At 36.7% G+C, this 19,290-nt stretch overlaps 1 non-coding gene across 1 annotated transcript; it reads left to right on the top strand.

Moving 5' to 3' along the window:
• Nucleotides 1-17,058: 17,058 nt before the first annotated feature.
• Nucleotides 17,059-17,161, top strand: LOC112782123 (small nucleolar RNA R71). The gene has a single exon (XR_003192861.1). It is a non-coding gene; the product is annotated as a small nucleolar RNA R71 (small nucleolar RNA).
• The last annotated feature ends 2,129 nt before the right edge of the window (nt 17,162-19,290 follow it).

Genomic DNA, 19,290 nt, shown 5'->3' with positions numbered 1-19,290 from the left:
TCATTATTTTAAGATTTGTAAAAAATACTTTTATTAGTTGACTGAATAAATAAACGGATCATACACTAAAAGTCACAATTAAATAAGTAAAAAGTTACAGGACATGTGGACAAGTTGTCACTATATATTCATTAATCCTTTACCTACCATATAAAAAATACTATTCTAATAGAATATCTTTTGAGGCCATTAATTGATAAAGCAAGTATTTATTATTTACATGTTAACGTTAAATAATAGTAAAAAAATATTAAAAGTATTTTTGAAGAGAACAAATTATCATAAAAATTATTACGTTAATATTTTACTTGACGTATGTCTTTTACCTGCAATAAATTTATTGTCGAAATTTAGTAATGTTAGAGAGATAAAAAAAAAGTCAAAATTTATTTTATTTAACATTCACTAATTATTACAGTAATAATTAATGAATACTAAATAAGACAAATTATGATTATTTTTGGCTAATTTTCTTTACTTATCAAATATTTCTGTTTTATATATATGGAAGCTATGTCTAGAATGAATGAAGCCAATTCGTGGACTATTTAATTTGACTCTTTTATAAATTTGGCTTGTAAATTTTAAAAATTATACTTGAGTTGAATTTGAATTTATCAACCGAGTTGAGTTTAATTTTGGGTAATTTAGTTCATTAGTTCATTAACTTATGAGTTATTTCATATATATATATATATATAGGGATAAAGTTAGATAAAATATTAGAGGGGTTAAAAATGTAACACCCTAATATTCAAATTCTTATATTCGAGTCATAAGTCAATGATATTATGGTGGTACGACTCTCAAGGTGAATTTTTATTAGATAATTATAAGTATAATTGAAAGGAGTATTAGTTGAAAAGCTTGAAAAGAGTAAAAATAAAATCGCGAAGTCGTATCGCTCACGTATCGAAAACTAAAACATAAAGCGTGAAGTCGAAAGCAATATAAGGAATAAGCCATAAAGGAGAACAAGAGAAGGACAGTTTATATATATATAACATAAGTAAATAGCCATTAGTCGCGACCCGCAAAGTTTAGGCCGGCTAGGTTATAGTATAATAGTAGTTGGCAACAGTATCTTTTAATCTCTCCCAAAAGAAACATAAGAGCCTCTATAGGCAAGTTTAAAAGAGTTCAATACATAATGTGAGCTTTTCAAAATAAAGGTGGAGAGAATTCTAAGCAAAATATAAAGTAGAGAATATGAAAATCTTCGCCATCTCTCAGATGAACCACAGCTCACTTCTGAGCACCTGGACCTGTATCTGAAAAGCAAGAGATATATACGGAATGAGAACTCCCGACCCATGGATTTCCAGTACGGGAAAAGTGCAAAATAAATAAAATGCATTGCAATAAAATCTCACTAAGCATCCTAAACTTCCTTTCACCAAATATTCACCCTATGTTCTTGCTAATCCATAAACAAGCAACTGTCATAAGGGAATGCTAAATCTAATTCATATTCCTCATGCTTCTCAACTTTCTGACTCTCTCACAAAACAGGATCAGAATCATAAGCCAAAACATCACCAGTTATTTTTGTCTTAGCAATTCTATATCAACACTTCATACTCTCACCTGGAGCAAGTGAAATCACTTCACTGCGTCTACCCAGGGAACTCATATGATCTCATTATCAACCTGGAGCAAGTGAAATCACTTCACTGCATCTACCCAGGGAACTCAATTTATCTTATTCAATAACCATCATTTTAAATTAATCATATCATTATTCCATTTCAACAAGAATAGCCCTCAGCATCCACCGACACCAACATAAGGGACCTCTCAGTTGTACAAACACAATCAATGCAGACAAGTAATACACAATTAAGGTATAAGTAGAATAGATAGCATATAGTCAGGTAACATAGCATATATGATATAGCACTCCAAACAAATAGGCAAACCCAAACAATTCATACATATGCAAATGATGTATGCTTGCCCTATGGCTGATGAGTCTCATCTGTCGGTTATAAAGCCAACCCGACAAGTCCTGGTAGCTAACCATTGGACTGTCCCTCTGTCGTGCATCCCCGACTCGGGTTATTCACAATCATAATCATAATCTGTTACTCTCTTGAAGAATGTTTATTACTTGACTTTCTTTTAGAATGTGAAATGATTTTTCCGCAAATTTTCGATTCTTTTATGAATAATGTATTCGGGAGTATTTCTAATCGTGCTCTTGAGTTCTGTGAGCTTTGTCTTGGGTTTGAAATCTTCTCTTCTGCAAACCTCATACTTCTTTGACTCAGCTTGAAATTTGTTCAAACTAATGCACTGATTTTCTACTTACTGGTCCTATTGAATTTCTTTGATCCAAGGGTTATTTTTGAAATTGTCAATTGGATGGATTCTAGCAAACTTCATTTGCTTGATCATCCTTGCTTGTCTGGGATTGGATACATTCTCTCAAATCTATGAGTATTATCTGACAATTGTCTCTCCTTTCTAAATCTTGTATCCTTCTGAGTAGACTCGAGAATTGTTTTGATATCACGTGCGACTTGTAGACATAGTAACGCGACGCGTTAGCTCTTTAAGACGTGATATGTGTATATGGAATGTGAAGCGGTAAGTGTGCAACGTTATGAGTTATGGTTGTTTTGTCCCTTGCGAACGGGTTTGCGGTTGTTAGGCTTATGATCGAATATGGGGATTGAAAAGTGCTTGATGGAGTTGGAAAGTTGAAGCTTTGAGGTTGATATGAGATTAGTGCGCGGATGTTGCGCACGTCGTCTTAACCCCATCCTGTTTTATAGCCTTCGATGCCTTGCTTTACTATCACATGTTTGAACCATGTCACCTTTTGCGTTGAGCCTAACTTGTAACGTTTGCTTTGCAATCACACTCCTACCATTGTATCTTTATGCATATGACCATCCAAGTATTTAAAAAACCGTATATATGTTTATATGTTGAGATATTTTTGCTTCTTCCTTAAATGTGTTCAAGGGTGAACTGTTATGAAATTTCTTTCGTTTTGTATCAATTTTCGAGGACGAAAAATTTTGTAAGGTGGGTAGAATGTAAGACCCAGAACCTTTGAAAAGTCTTATTATGATCAAGTCTCAGATCATATAGTTATTTATAGCCTTAATTTCAGAAATTATTTTATTAAAGATAATTAAGGCAAGTTTTGATTTATTGAATTTGAGATGAGTTATGATTATTATCCAATTTTTCAATTATTGGATTATTTTCTATATTTGAATTATAAAGTTGTTAGTTATGAAATAATAAGAATTTTATATGATTTGGATTGAATGATTGATATTTTTAAATATTAGTACTGCTATTTTGGAAAATGAAGAAATTAAATATATTACTTCTAATTATTTGGTTGGAACATTTTATTGAAAATAATTTGTAAAATTGAGGAGCAAATAATATTTCTATACATTAATTTTGTTGGATTAAAATTTGTTCCTAATTACTATGTTACCCTTACTTTTATTTGAAATTACAAAAGTACCCCTAACCCTAAGTTTCAAAAATGAAACCCTAGCTCCCTCAAACCCAAGCAGCCGCAGCTGCTACCCCTCTCTACTCTAAACACACACCCAGCCACCTGAACAGGGAAAGAACGAGAAAGAATGGGAAGTGGGGTGAGGGATACACGGAGAAGGAAGGAAGGAAGAGGGGAGGGAGGAGTGTCGCCGGTGCGTCGGGCTTCACCACCGCCGTCGCGCCGCCTTGGAGTCCGCAGTCAGAGTCGTGTCACGCAGAGGAGAGGAGAAGAGGAACTCATCATGTCGCCGTCACCCACAGAGCTGCGAGTTGCGCCCAGTTGCCGTCGGGGTCACCGCGCCGTCGTCCTTGCCAGCTCCGAACGAGAAGCACGATGGAGCTCCGTTTCTTCTTCCCTGGTCTGCCATGAGTGAGCGATGTTGGGAGAGAGAGGGAGTCGCTGTGGAGCCACGAGCTGCGCCGGTCGCCGCCGCATCGCGTCGGAGAGGAAGGCTCAGATTGAGCGCCGCTGGGAGAGAGGAAGACACGCACGGGAGGGTGAAGCCGCCGCTATCACCGCCGTTGCCGTGAGTGGGGGGTCGTTGCCATCGCCCTGCACGTCGGCGCCATACACCTCATCGCCGGAGGGCCAGAACGCGATGGAGGAGAAGCCCACCTTCGCCACTGCCTTTCACTACCGGTTACCTCCGCGTCTACTGACCTGTTGCTCTACAGTGCTTGGCTGGCACTTCTAATACTGTCGCCAGAGTTCTGAGGCCACCGAAACCACCGCCGGAGCTTCTGGCTACTTCTACCATCGCTGGAAAAGTTGCCAGCAAGGATTTTATTTGAGGTTTCTGCCTTTTTGGATTTCGAGAAGGTTTTAATGTTGCGCAGTTTTTATAGTTGATCCACCAGAGCTTTCGGCCGCCGCCGGAGCTGTTGCCGGGGCCGGTTCGAAATCGCAGCTGCTTCGTGTTGTTATTCCGGTAAGAAATTATGTTTCGAAAGCCTTACGTTAGTGTCCCGTACCTGTATTAAAGCCTTTACAGTATTAATGTTCCTAGAGTTTAGTAACTGAGGTTGCTTGTTGTAATTTAGAGCTATTTATGCTGCTGCGAAAATGTGTGGGGCTGTGCTTTGAATCTTCCTTTGATTTCGAGTTGAGGCGAAAAGAACTTATGAGGCGTTTGGATTATGGAATTTGCGTTTTGAGGTAGGGGTGCTTTCCGAAAACTATATTTTATGTATGAAATTATTACATATGGATACTGATGTGAGGCAATGTGTATTTGGTGGTAGTAGCAGCCTTATGTATTATTGATTGTCTCGAATGATTATGAATATTTGTTTGATTGGATTGTTGTGTGGCTTTGTGAAACGAAATGCTTTTGAAGTTGATTCTTTTAAACCTTTGAGATCGAGTTTAATCCGTTGGAAATTGATTTGAGTTGAATGGATTTTCTTAAGAAGGTGAAAAATAGAATACACTCTTGAATTCAGTCTGGCTTGCTTTAAATGATCTGGTTTTTGATAAATGGTTGTTACTGAACCGTTTCCTTGAAACTTTAGAAATGAGTTTATTCGGCTGATAATGACTTGATTTTTGAAATGGTTTTCTTGAAATATGGTATTGAGATTGACTGTTGGATTTTGGCTTGCCTTTGAAATGATTTTGGATTTTGGACTGTTGAAAAGGATTGTGGAATGGTTTTGTTGGGACCCGAACTGGGTGGCAAAGTCCAAGTTTTAGGGGAGGTGTTGTCGAAATTTCTATAAAATCCGAGTCTTTATTGAAATATTGTCTGGAAAAATGATGAATTAAAGACTTCTACTATTTATTTGATTTATCAAGAAAAGGATGATTCATGCTTTTGAAATGAATTATTAAAGAGGAAATTGTGATTTAGTCTTGCTTCTTAAGAAAGGCATTGTATCTCTTTCAGGAGAAAGTTATTTAGATGAAATTTATGTTTTAAACCTGTTTTAAATGTGACAAGGGCAATGCCTTTGAATTTGACTTGAGCGCCTCAATTAGAGGAGTTTGAATGACTTTGAAAGAACCTGAATGCCTATTGACAAGTTTCATTTTGAAATGTTTTGGGAAAGGTTTTAAGTACTCTTTGAATTTTGAATTCTTACAAGACTAAAACAATTTTGAATAGTTGAAATGCTTTAGAATTTATCATGGGGGTTGAAGTTGGTTTTGCCTAAGTAAAGGAAACGGCTTTGAAAGAAGTAAATGATTACGTGACTCGGTTTGACCTAGATCCTATTTTATTACTTAAATCAGGAAGCCAAGGTTTTAATGATTTTAAGTGGATTTGGCGAAATGAGTTATGTTATTCTCCCCTAAAGACTTGGGACTCTGCCAAGGAACTTTTGTTATAAAATCCCATTGTTGGATGGATAATTTTGAATGTTTCAAAATAAATCTTTAACTTGCCATGGTTATGGAAGTTTTGGAAAGAGGATGCCGAGAGTGGCATTGTTTTCAAAGGGGAATTTACCTTGAGTAAAAGTGGCTTATGAGCCTGAGATGATTTGAGAAATGAGATCTTTAAAGCCAAGGCTGAAAAGAGTTGAAACTTGATTTCAAAGTGAAATGAATTGAGAAAAGTGATTTATGGCTTAAATACCGATTTTATGAATTTAATGATGTTGAATGGTGGAAGTGCTATTTTATTATGGGCCGAAATGGCTGTGTATGATTATGAATATTGGCTGGTTCTGGATTGAACCGTGAGCCGGATGGCTGAGATGGATGTTGATCCATGGCTGAGAATGAATGCATATATGCTGAGATATTGATAATTGTGATTTTACACTTCCACTATCTGAGATACGAGTTTCCCTGGGTAGTAGTAGTGGCTAGCCACCACGTGCTCCGGGTTGAGACTTGATACTCTGTTGACCCTATGTCGTAAGGGTGGCCGGGCACTGTGAAAGCCCCAGATGAGCTCGCCCCTGTGAATATACACCAGTGAGGGTGTTGAATATGGATCATGATTATGATCACGATTATGTTGAGTATAACTCGAGTTGGAGATGCATGACAGAGGGACAGTCCAATGGTTAGCTACCAAGACTTGTCAGGTTGGCTTTATAACCGACAGATGATATTATCAGCCACTAGGACAGGCATGCATCATATGCATCTATGGGACATTGTTTGGGTGTGCATATTGTACTTGGTTTGCCTTTGTGACTACTTGTAATTAACTGCTATTTGTTCTACTTGCTGTAACTGTTTGTTTGTGCTTGAACTTCCTATCTGTGTTTGCAACTGGGACTCTGTTGGATCGTGGTGATTGGTTGATGGTTGGATTGTTTGGGCCTAGGGCCGTGGTTGGAATGAAGTGAACCAATGGTTGATTTCGGTTTTATGTTTCTGGTTTGGAATAAAATATGAAAGGCTATTTTGGTTCAGCATAGATAAACCTTTTGAAAGGCTTTTGAGTTTTTGAGAATTGAACGGTTCTTCTTTTAGAAAAGATATCTGATTTCTCTTTTATTGTAAACCGTTGTTTTTGAAAAGAGTAATGAGACGGTTATTAATCAATGGTACGGTTTACCTTCACGTATCCTATTACAGTAATTCCTAAAAACCCTCTACTGAGAACCCTTTCGAGGATGATGTTCTCACCCCCCTACATTTTTCCCCTTTCAGGATATGGGCGCAGAAGTCACGAAGAGTTTATTTAGTTGTTGTTGAAATCCTCTGTATTGCTTTAGATTATTATTTGTTATACCCTCGCCTTTATCTCAATATATTCTGTAAGAGGGATAGGAATTGTATTGATTAATGCTTGTAATATTATATATGTATATGTATATATATGGATGTACATTATCGAGCGAAAGTATCCTTGGATCGGTATTGCGGTTTAAAATTTTAAACAGGCTCATATTTTAGTATTAAATAGTATAAGAGTCGTCGTAATGTCCGAGCTATCAGAGTAGCACAGTCGGAAGCGTGAGCTTTGATAGTTAGGGTGTTACATTATGGTATCAGAGTGGTCTTTCCTGTAGAGCCTGAGGAATGGACCGACTATGCTTCAGTTGCATACTCTGAGCGTTTGTCATGTATTAGGTCTTGTCGAATGATTAGAATTAAAGCTTTATGCACATAACGATCTATTGATTAACGCTGTTAGTCTTGCATTGCATAATTCTTGGTATTAAGTTTGGCCGGCTTAATACTAGTGAATTGTGTATATGAGAGCACTAATGGGTTGTCATAAATGATATGCGAGTTTTGAGTAAAGCGAATCGCGGGTTTTGGGAACGTTGGAAACTATTTCTCGAGGCTATTCAGTTGTGTGTCTTGAAATTCTATTCGAGTCGACCTGTTCTTTCATATCCTAACTTGAAGTTCTTATTTGCTACTCCTCTTGAAAAGTAATTTGATGTTTCCACTCTATTTCTCTATTCATATGCATTCTTGTTTGATCTTAAGTGCATATGCTTGTTAAAAATCCTTGTTGCATCTATCTTTCTCTGTTTGAGTTCTTCTTGATTCATGTATTCCTTGCTATAGCTTTAAACTTGTCCTATTGCGTTGTGCATTTTAACTCCGGATTCCGAGTCCATTCTTGGAGAACTTGTTGATTCAGTTTTTCTCTTATTTGACAGTGATCACGGCCAATTTTGAGATTTTTATAAATATTGCTGTTGACTAGATATACACTTATCTATATGTGGAACTTTGAAGATTTCTTATACAGTTTACCAACTATTTATTTCTAATACTTCGCCTGTACTTTTACTGGTTTGCGGGACTGCATTTACTTTAAATTACAATTTGATCTTCTAGTAATTTTACTATAGTTCCAATGCACATCTTCATTTGACTATGTATTTGGGTATTTTTCAAAATTCTAAAAAGGAAGGATTTTTTCGCTTTTATTCCGATTGGGTTTCGTTTGATAAACTTCACTTAATTTATCTTGATTTGAGTTTGATTTAGCATACCACATTGTTTATGCCATTGTTATTCCTTTGAAAATGTTGGACTCATAGCCTTCTTCTTATGAGCAGACTAGATTTTCTCTTAAGCCTTCCATCTCCATGAATGTCACACTTGACTATGTTTTTAAATAATCTTCTACATCTTGTGAACATTACCATTGATCTTGGTTTTTCCTCTCTCATGGATGTCATTCTTATGTGAGTCAGTTTGATTCGTTTCAAATTAGTGCATCGTTTATTCTCTCATTATCTCTACAAGAGTTTTTAGTCAAAGATTTATCCTTGAGAAATTACTAATGATTGAATTGTCTCTTCCTATGACTTTGTATTCTTTTGGATCAATTGAAAGTTTGTTTGATGTCTCATGCCTAGTGGATCTTGTTTGAACTATCTTGGTTTAAAGTTCTTTCTTGTATGACTTGACTCCTTTTTAAGTACATCCTAATTTTCTTGAATATCTTTCTGAGATGGTGATTTCAAGTATACTTTAAATTCTTTTTTCGAACTTTTTGAAGTTTTGAATTCTCCTTGAAGAAGTTCTAAATTGAATTTATTTTTCTGTTGCTTGATTGAGATTGAAACCATTGTTCAATTTTGATGAAGTTAATTTAAAGTTGGCATGTGCTATTTTAAATGAGGTTTTGAAAAGCTTCCTTGTTTAGTGGAAACTGGTTCGTTGGTAACGCATCACTTATTTCCTTTACCAAATTACCAACAGATTCTTTTTTTTTTGCCTCGGATTTTCTTTTCTAAATAGAGTTTAACTTACTCTTTCATCCTTGCTATAATTTTTATACACGCTTGTTTGAATATGAACCTTGAGAATTTTTGAACAAGCATTTGATTTTCTTCTGAGTTTTTATGGTTGCTTTTGGTTAGGTTGCGCACCTAATTATCTTTCTAACATAGTTGAGGAAATATTTTGGGCTCTTGGCCAAACCAGTGTACAGTTTGTTTTTAAGATTCTACATGATCTGTTTTAACATGAAGTTGTATTACAGCAAAGCCACGTTTATGCTTCTGTTACTCTCTTGAAGAATGTTTATTACTTGACTTTCTTTTAGACTGTGAAACGATTTTTCCGCATGTTTTCGATTCTTTTATGAACAATGTATTCGGGAGTATTTCTAATCGTGCTCTTGAGTTCTGTGAGCTTTGTCTTGGGTTTGAAATCTTCTCTTCTGCAAACCTCATACTTCTTCGACTCAGCTTGAAATTTGTTCAAACTAATGCACTGATTTTCTACTTACTGGTCCTATTGAATTTCTTTGATCCAAGGGTTATTTTTGAAATTGTCAATTGGATGGCTTCTAGCAAACTTCATTTGCTTGATCATCCTTGCTTGTCTGGGATTGGATACATTCTCTCAAATCTATGAGTATTATCTGACAATTGTCTCTCCTTTCTAAATCTTGTATCCTTCTGAGTAGACTCGAGAATTGTTTTGATATCACGTGCGACTTGTAGACATAGTAACGCGACGCGTTAGCTCTTTAAGACGTGATATGTGTATATGGAAGGTGAAGCGGTAAGTGTGCAACGTTATGAGTTATGGTTGTTTTGTCCCTTGCGAACGGGTTTGCGGTTGTTAGGCTTATGATCGAATATGGGGATTGAAAAGTGCTTGATGGAGTCGGAAAGTTGAAGCTTTGAGGTCGATATGAGATTAGTGCGCGGATGTTGCGCACGTCGTCCTAACCCCATCCTGTTTTATAGCCTTCGATGCCTTGCTTTACTATCACATGTTTGAACCATGTCACCTTTTGCGTTGAGCCTAACTTGTAACGTTTGCTTTGCAATCACACTCCTACCATTGTATCTTTATGCATATGACCATCCAAGTATTTAAAAAACCGTATATATGTTTATATGTTGAGATATTTTTGCTTCTTCCTTAAACGTGTTCAAGGGTGAACTGTTATGAAATTTCTTTCGTTTTGTATCAATTTTCGAGGACGAAAAATTTTGTAAGGTGGGTAGAATGTAAGACCCAGAACCTTTGAAAAGTCTTATTATGATCAAGTCTCAGATCATATAGTTATTTATAACCTTAATTTCAGAAATTATTTTATTAAAGATAATTAAGGCAAGTTTTGATTTATTGAATTTGAGATGAGTTATGATTATTATCCAATTTTACAATTATTGGATTATTTTCTATATTTGAATTATAAAGTTGTTAGTTATGAAATAATAAGAATTTTATATGATTTGGATTGAATGATTGATATTTTTAAATATTAGTACTGCTATTTTGGAAAATGAAGAAATTAAATATATTACTTCTAATTATTTGGTTGGAACATTTTATTGAAAATAATTTGTAAAATTGAGGAGCAAATAGTATTTCTATACATTAATTTTGTTGGATTAAAATTTGTTCCTAATTACTATGTTACCCCTACTTTTATTTGAAATTACAAAAGTACCCCTAACCCTAAGTTTCAAAAATGAAACCCTAGCTCCCTCAAACCCTAGCAGCCGCAGTTGCTGCCCCTCTCTACTCTAAACACACACCCAGCCACCTGAAGAGGGAAAGAACAAGACAGAAAGGGAAGTGGGGTGAGGGATGCACGGAGAAGGAAGGAAGGAAGAGGGGAGGGAGGAGCGTCGCCGGTGCGTCGGGCTTTACCACCGCCGTCGTGCCGCCTTGGAGTTTGCAGTTAGAGTCGTGTCGCGCAGAGGAGAAGAGAAGAGGAACTCACCACGTCGTCTTCACCCACGGAGCTGCGAGTTACGCCCAGTTGCCGTCGGGGTCACCGCGCCATCGTCCTTGCCAGCTTCGAACGAGAAGCACGATGGAGCTCCGTTTCTGCTTCCCTGGTCTGCTATGAGTGAGCGACGTTGGGAGAGAGAGGGAGTTGCTGTGGAGCTGGTATGCAAAATCGTGATCGTTCATTCCTTGGTAACGGCACTAAAAACTTAATACGCACGTTCATAATCTTAATTCTGTGTCACAACTTCGCACAACTAACCAGCTAGTGCACTGGGTCGTCCAAGTAATAAACCTTACGTGAGTAAGGGTCGATCCCACGGAGATTGTTGGCTTGAAGCAAGCTATGGTCACCTTGTAAATCTCAGTCAGGCGGATTCAAATGGTTATAGAGTTTTAATAATTAAAAGATAAATAAAACGTAAAATAAAGATAGAGATACTTATGTAATTCATTGGTGGAAATTTCAGATAAGCGTATGGAGATGCTTAGTTCCTTTTGAATCTCTGCTTTCCTACTGCTTTCATCCAATCCTTCATACTCCTTTCCATGGCAAGCTGTATGTTGGGCATCACCATTGTCAATGGCTACATCCCGTCCTCTCAGTGAAAATGGTCCAATGCGCTGTCACTGCATGGATAATCAGCTGTTGGTTCTCGATCATGCTGGAATAGGATTTACTATCCTTTTGCGTCTGTCACTATGCCCAGCACTCGGGAGTTTGAAGCTTGTCACAGCCATCCCTTCCCAGATCCTACTCGGAATACCACAGACAAGGTTTAGTCTTTCCAGATCTCGGGAATGGCCATCCATGGGTTCTAACTTATACCACGAAGACTCTAATATCTCGGACTCGGTCCCCTGTATTAGATATCTAAGAGATACTCATTCTATCTCATCTTCATGTAGAACGGAAGTGGTTGTCAGGCACGCGTTCATAGGTGAGAATGGTGATGAACGTCACATAATCATCACATTCATCTTGTTCTTGGGTGCGAATGAATATCTTAGAATGGGAATAAGCTTGAATTGAATAGAAAAACAATAGTACTTTGCAATAATTCTCGAGGAACAGTAGAGCTCCACACCTTAATCTATGGGGTGTAGAAACTCCACCGTTGAAAATACATAAGAACAAGGTCTAGGCATGGCCGAATGGCCAGCCTCTAAAACATAGTCCAAAGATAAAACTAAAGATGTAAATACAATAGTAAAAAGTCCTTTTTAAACTAAACTAATTACTAGGGTTACAGAAATAAGTAAATGATGCAGAAATCCACTTCCGGGCCCACTTGGTGTGTGCTTGGGTTGAGCATTGAAGCTTTCACGTGTAGAGGTCTTCCTTGGAGTTAAACACCAGTTTGTAACGTGTTTCTGGCGTTTAACTCTGCTTTGCAACCTGTTTCTGGCTTTTAACTCCAGAAAAGAGCAGAGAGCTGGTGTTGAACGCCAATTTGCGTCATCTAAACTCAGACAAAGTATGAACTATTATATATTGCTGGAAAGCCCTGAATGTCTACTTTCCAACGCAATTGAGAGCGCGCCATTTGGAGTTATGTAGCTGCAGAAAATCCATTTCGAGTGCAGGGAGGTCAGAATCCAACAGCATCTGCAGTCCTTCTTCAGCCTCTGAATATGATTTTTGCTCAAGTCCCTCAATTTCAGCCAGAAATTACCTAAAATCACAGAAAAACACACAAACTCATAGTAAAGTCCAGAAATGTAATTTTTATTTAAAAACTAATAAAAATATACTAAAAACTAACTAAATTATACTAAAAACATACTAAAAACAATGCCAAAAAGTGTATAAATTATCCGCTCATCACAACACCAAACTTACATTGTTGCTTGTCCCCAAGAAACTGAAAATCAAATAGGATAAAAAGAAGAGAATATACTATAAACTCTAAAATATCAATGAAATTTAGCTCCAATTAGATGAGCGGGACTAGTAGCTTTTTGCTTCTGAACAGTTTTGGCATCTCACTTTATCCCTTGAAGTTCAGAATGATTGGCATCTATACGAACTCAGAATTCAGATAGTGTTATTGATTCTCCTAGTTCAGTATGTTGATTCTTGAACACAACTACTTTATGAGTCTTGGTCGTGGCCCTAAGCACTTTGTTTTCCAATATTACCACCGGATACATAAATGCCACAGACACATAACTGGGTGAACCTTTTCAGATTGTGACTCAGCTTTGCTAGAGTCCCCAATTAGAGGTGTCCAGGGTTCTTAAGCACACTCTTCTTTTTGCTTTGGACCTCGACTTTAACCGCTCAGTCTCAAGTTTTCACTTGACACCTTCACGCCACAAGTACATGGTTAGGGACAGCTTGGTTTAGTCGCTTAGGCCAGGATTTTATTCCTTTAGGCGCTCCTATCCACTGATGCTCAAAGCCTTGGATCCTTTTTATTTTACCCTTGCCTTTTGGTTTTAAGGGCTATTGGCTTTTTGCTCTTGCCTTTTGGTTTAAAGAGCTTTTGGCTTTTTCTGCTTGCTTTTTCTTTTTTTTTTTCTCTTTTTTTTTGCCATTTTTCTTTTCTCTTTTTTTTTGCAAGCTTTTGTATTCACTGCTTTTTCTTGCTTCAAGAATCATTTTTATGATTTTTCAGATTATCAATAACATTTCTCCTTTTCATCATTCTTTCAAGCGCCAACATATTTAACATTCATAAACAACAAATTCAAAAGACATATGCACTGTTCAAGCATTCATTCAGAAAACAAAAGTATTGTCACCACATCAAAATAATTAAACTAGTTTCAAGGATGAATTTGAAATCATGTACTTCTTGTTCTTTTGTGATTAAAACGTTTTTCATTTAAGAAAGGTGATGGATTCATAGGACATTCATAGCTTTAAGACATAGACACTTAAATACTAATGATCATGTAATAAGACACAAACATAAACATAAAGCATAGTAAACGAAAAATAGGAAAATAAGAACAAGGAGATTAAGGAACGGGTCCACCTTAGTGAGGGTGGTGTCTCCCTCTTCTTGAAGAACCAATGGTGCTCTTGAGCTCCTCTATGTCTCTTCCCTCATAGCTCTTTGATCTTCTCTAATCTCATGGAGGATGATGGAGTGTTCTTGGTGCTCCATCCTTAGTTGTCCCATGTTGGAACTTAATTCTCCTAGGGAGGTGTTGATTTGCTCCCAATAGTTCTGTGGAGGAAAGTGCATCCCATGAGGCATCTCAGGGATTTCATGGTGAGGAATTTCCTCATGCTCTTGTTGAGGTCCATGATTTCTTGTTTGCTCCATCTTTTTCTTAGTGATGGGCTCCTCTTCAATGAGGATGTCTTCTTGGCCACAACTTCACAGAAGTGGTCTTGATGGACTTTTGAGATGAATCTCTCCATCTCCCATGACTCAGAGGTGGAAGCAATTGCCTTCCCTTTCCTCTTTCTTGAGGTTTCTCTGGCCTTAGGTGCCATTGATGGTTATGGAAAAACAAAAAGCAATGCTTTTACCACTCCAAACTTAAAGGGTTTGCTCGTCCCTGAGCAAAAGAAGAAAGGAAGTAGTAGAAGAAGAAGAAATGGAGGAGATGGAGGTGTGTGAATGGTTCAGCCAAGGGGGGTTTTAGGTGGTTATGATGTGTGAAAAGGAAGGAGTGATGGTTTGAATTTGAGTGGGTGGGTGCAGGTGGGTTGTATGATGGTTTTGGAGGAGAAATGGAGGTGATTGGTGAAGGGTATTTGGAGAAGAGTGTTATGAAAAGGTGGGAGAGAGAGAAGAAGAGGTGGGGTAGGTGGGGATCCTGTGGGGTCCACAGATCCAGAGGGGCCAAGGACTTAGCATCCCTGCTCCAATTAGGCGTGCAAAACACCCCTTGTATGCAATACTGGCATTTAACGCCAGAATGGTGCCTGTTTCTGGCGTTAAACGTCCAAATGTAGCCAGTTTTTGGCGTTTAACGCCAGCTTGGTGCTTGTTTCTGGCGTTAAACGCCAGACATATGCTTGTTTTTGGCGTTTAAATGCCAGACTGCTCTTCCTCTAGGGTGTGCTATTTTTAATGCTATTTTTCATTCTGTTTTTGATTTTTCAGTAGTTTTTGTGACTTCACATGATCATCAACCTGATAAAACACGAAATAATAATAAAAATAAAATAGATATAATTAAATAACATTGGGTTGCCTCCCAACAAGCGCTTCTTTATTGTCACTAGCTTGACAGTGAGCTCTCATGGAGCCTCACAGATAATCAGAGCATTGTTGGGACCTCCCAACACCAAACTTAGAGTTTGAATGTGGGGGTTCAACACCAAACTTAGAGTTTGGTTGTGGCCTCCCAACACCAAACTTAAAGTTTGACTGTGGGGGCTTTGGTTGACTCTGCAGTGAGAGAAGCTTTTCATGCTTCCTCTCCATGGTTACAGAAGGAGATCCTGGAGTTTTAAACATAAGGTTGTCCTCATTCAGTTGAAGGACCAACTCTCCTCTGTCCACATCAATCACAGCTTTTGCTATGGCTAGGAAGGGTCTTCCAAGGATGATAGATTTATCCTTATCCTTCCCAGTGTCTATGATTATGAAATCAGCAGGGATGTAAAGGCCTTCAACCTTTACTAACACGTCCTCTACTTGTCCATAAGCCTCTTTTCTTGAGTTGTCTGCCATCTCTAATGAGATTCTGGCAGCTTGTACCTTAAAGATTCCAGTTTCTCCATTAAAGAGAGTGACATTAAGTTTATGCCTGACCCCAGGTCACACAGAGCCTTCTCAAAGGACATGGTGCCTATGGTACAGGGAATTAAGAATTTACCAGGATCCTGTTTCTTTTGAGGTAATTTCTGCCTATCCAATGCATTCAGTTCATTGGTGAGCAAGGGAGGTTCATCTTCCCAAGTCTCATTACCAAATAATTTGGCATTCAGCTTCATGATTGCACCAAGGTACTTAGCAACTTGATCTTCAGTAATGTCTTCATTCTCTTCAGAGGAAGAATACTCATCAGAGCTCATGAAGGGCAGAAGTAAGTTGAATGGAATCTCTATGGTCTCTGTATGAGCCTCAGATTCCTTTGGTTCCTCAAAGGGGAACTCCTTATTGGTCACTGGACGTCCCAGGAGGTCTTCCTCACTAGGATTCATGTCCTCCTCCTCTTCTTTGGGTTCGGCCACACCAAGTAAGGTAATGGCCTTGCACTCTCTTTTTGGATTTTCTTCTGTATTGCTTGGGAGAGTACTGGGAGGAGTTTCAGTGACCCTTTTACTCAGCTGGCCCACTTGTGCCTCCAAATTTCGAATGGATGACCATGTTTCATTCATGAAACTCAGAGTGGCCTTAGATAGATCAGAGACTATGTTTGCTAAGCTAGATGGATTCTGCTCAGAATTCTCTGTCTGTTCCTGAGTGGATGATGGAAAAGGCTTGCTATTGCTAAACCTGTTTCTTCCACCATTATTAAAGCCTTATTGAGGCTTTTGTTGATCCTTCCATGAGAAATTTGGGTGATTTCTCCATGAGGGATTATAGGTGTTTCCATAGGGTTCACCCATGTAATTTACCTCTGCTATTACAGGGTTCTCAGGATTATAAGCTTCTTCTTCAGAAGATGCTTCTTTAGTACTGTTGGATGCAGCTTGCAATTCATTCAGACTCTGAGAAATCATATTGACTTGCTGAGTCAATATTTTCTTCTGAGCCAATATGGCATTCAGAGTATCAATTTCAAGAACTCCCTTCCTCTGAGGTGTCCCATTACTCACAGGATTCCTTTCAGAAGTGTACATGAACTGGTTATTTGCAACCATGTCAATGAGTTCTGGAGCTTCTGCAGGCGTTTTCTTTAGGTGAATGGATCCACCTGCAGAATAGTCCAATGACATCTTTGATAATTCAGACAAACCATCATAGAATATATCCAGGATGGTCCATTCTGAAAGCATGTCATAAGACACCTTTTGGTCAGTTCCTTGTATCTCTCCCAAGCTTCATAGAGGGATTCACCTTCTTTCTGTTTGAAGGTTTGAACATCCACTCTAAGCTTGCTAAGCTTTTGAGGAGGAAAGAACTTGGCTAAGAAAGCCGTGACCATCTTATCCCAAGAGTTCAGGCTATCTTTAGGTTGAGAGTCCAACCATATTCTAGCTCTGTCTCTTACATCAAATGGGAAAAGCATAAGCCTGTAGACCTCGGGATCAACCCCATTGGTCTTAAAAGTATCACAGATTTGCAAGAATTTAGTTAAGAACTGAAAAGGATCTTCGGATGGAAGACCATGAAACTTGCAATTCTGTTGCATCAGAGAAACTAATTGAGGCTTAAGCTTAAAATTGTTTGCTCCAATGGAAGGAATTGAGATGCTTCTTCCATATAAATTGGAATTTGGTGTAGTAAAGTCACCAAACATCTTTCTTGCATTGTTATTATTTTCGGCCATATCTTCTTTTTCGAAAATTTCTGTTAGATTTTCTCCAGAGAGTTGTGCTTTAGCTTCCCTTAGCTTCCTCTTCAGAGTCTTTTTAGGTTCAAGATCAGCTTCAACAAGAATGTTTTTATCCTTGTTCCTGCTCATATGAAAAAGAAGAGAACACAAAAGAAAATATGGAATTCTCTATGTCACAGTATAGAGATTCCTTATTTTAGTATAAGAAGAGAATGATGGAAGAAAGAAAAGATAAAAATTCGAACACAGAAAGAGGGGGAGGGTTCGAATTTTTAAGAAGAAGAGAAGTGTTAGTAAATAAATAAAATAATTAGAAAGAGATGAGAGAGAGAAGAACTCGAAAATTAAATAAAATAAAATAAAAATATTTTTATTTTTAATATAAAATTAGAGTTAAAATTCAAAAATTTAAAAAAAAAGAAAAATAAATTAAATGAAAATTTAAATCAATTAGTTAATTAAGAAGGAGTTTTGAAATAGAGGAAGGTGATTTTCGAAAATTAGCGAGAGAATTAGTTAGGTAGTTTTGAAAAAGATAAGAATCAAACAAAAAGATAAGATTAATTGAAAAAGATTTGAAAATCAATTTGAAAAAGATAAGAAGTTAGAAAAGAAGTTTTTGAAATTGATTTTGAAAAAGATGTAATTGAAATTGAAAAAGATATGATTGAAAATCATTTTGAAAAAGATTTGAATTGGAAATTAAAAATATTTGATTTTTGAAATTAAATTTGATTACTTGACTAACAAGAAACTCAAAAGATATGATTCTAGAGTTTAAAGATTGAACCTTTCTTAATAGGCAAGTAACAAACTTTAAAATTTTTGAATCAATCACATTAATTGTTTGTAAAGATTTTGAGATTATGAAATTAAGAAAAAGATTTTGAAAATCAAAATTTGAAATTTTCGAAAATATGAAAGAAAAAAAATGAAAAAGATTTGATTTTTGAAAAAGATTTGAAAAAGATAGAATTTTTAATTTGAAAATTTGATTTGACTCATAAGAAACAACTAAATTTTAAAAAGTTTTGAAAAAGTCAACTCAAATTTTCGAAAATTTATGAGTGAAAAAGGGAAATATATTTTTTTGATTTTATAATTTTTAATGAAGAAAGAGAAAAACACAAAAAAGACGCAAGACATAAAAATTATGAATCAAAACAAGGAAAATATGCAAGAACACTTTGAATGTCAAGATGAACATCAAGAACACTTTGAATGTCAAGATGAACACTAAGAACTTATTTTTGAAAATTTTTAAGAAAAGAAAAATATGCAAGACACCAAACTTAGAAATTTTCAATAATTAGATACTAGCAAATTAAAAATGCATTTGGAAAACAAGAAAAGACACAAAACATAAAAATGCAAAGATCAAACAAAGTAATTCATCAAGAACAACTTGAAGATCATGAAGAACATATGCATGAGTTTTTGAAAAATGCACAAATTTTAAAAACATGAAATTGACACCAAACTTAAAATTTGACTCAAGACTCAAACAAGAAACACAAAAATATTTTTGATTTTATGATTTTATTAAATTTTTTTTTTGGATTTTTCGAAAATTATTTGGAAAAAGAAAAATAAAGATTTCAAAATTTTTAATGAGAATTCCAGGAATCATGCAATGTTAGTCTGAAGCTTCGGTCCAGGAATTAGACATGGCTCACTAGCCAGCCAAGCTTTCAATGAAAGCTCCGGTCTAAAACACTAGACATGGCCAA

The sequence above is a fragment of the Arachis hypogaea genome, chromosome 19, assembly GCF_003086295.3.
Source record: "Arachis hypogaea cultivar Tifrunner chromosome 19, arahy.Tifrunner.gnm2.J5K5, whole genome shotgun sequence".
Lineage (NCBI taxonomy): Eukaryota > Viridiplantae > Streptophyta > Magnoliopsida > Fabales > Fabaceae > Arachis > Arachis hypogaea.
The sequence above is the reverse complement of the archived record's forward strand: the minus strand, read 5'-3'. Positions and strand labels throughout refer to the sequence as shown.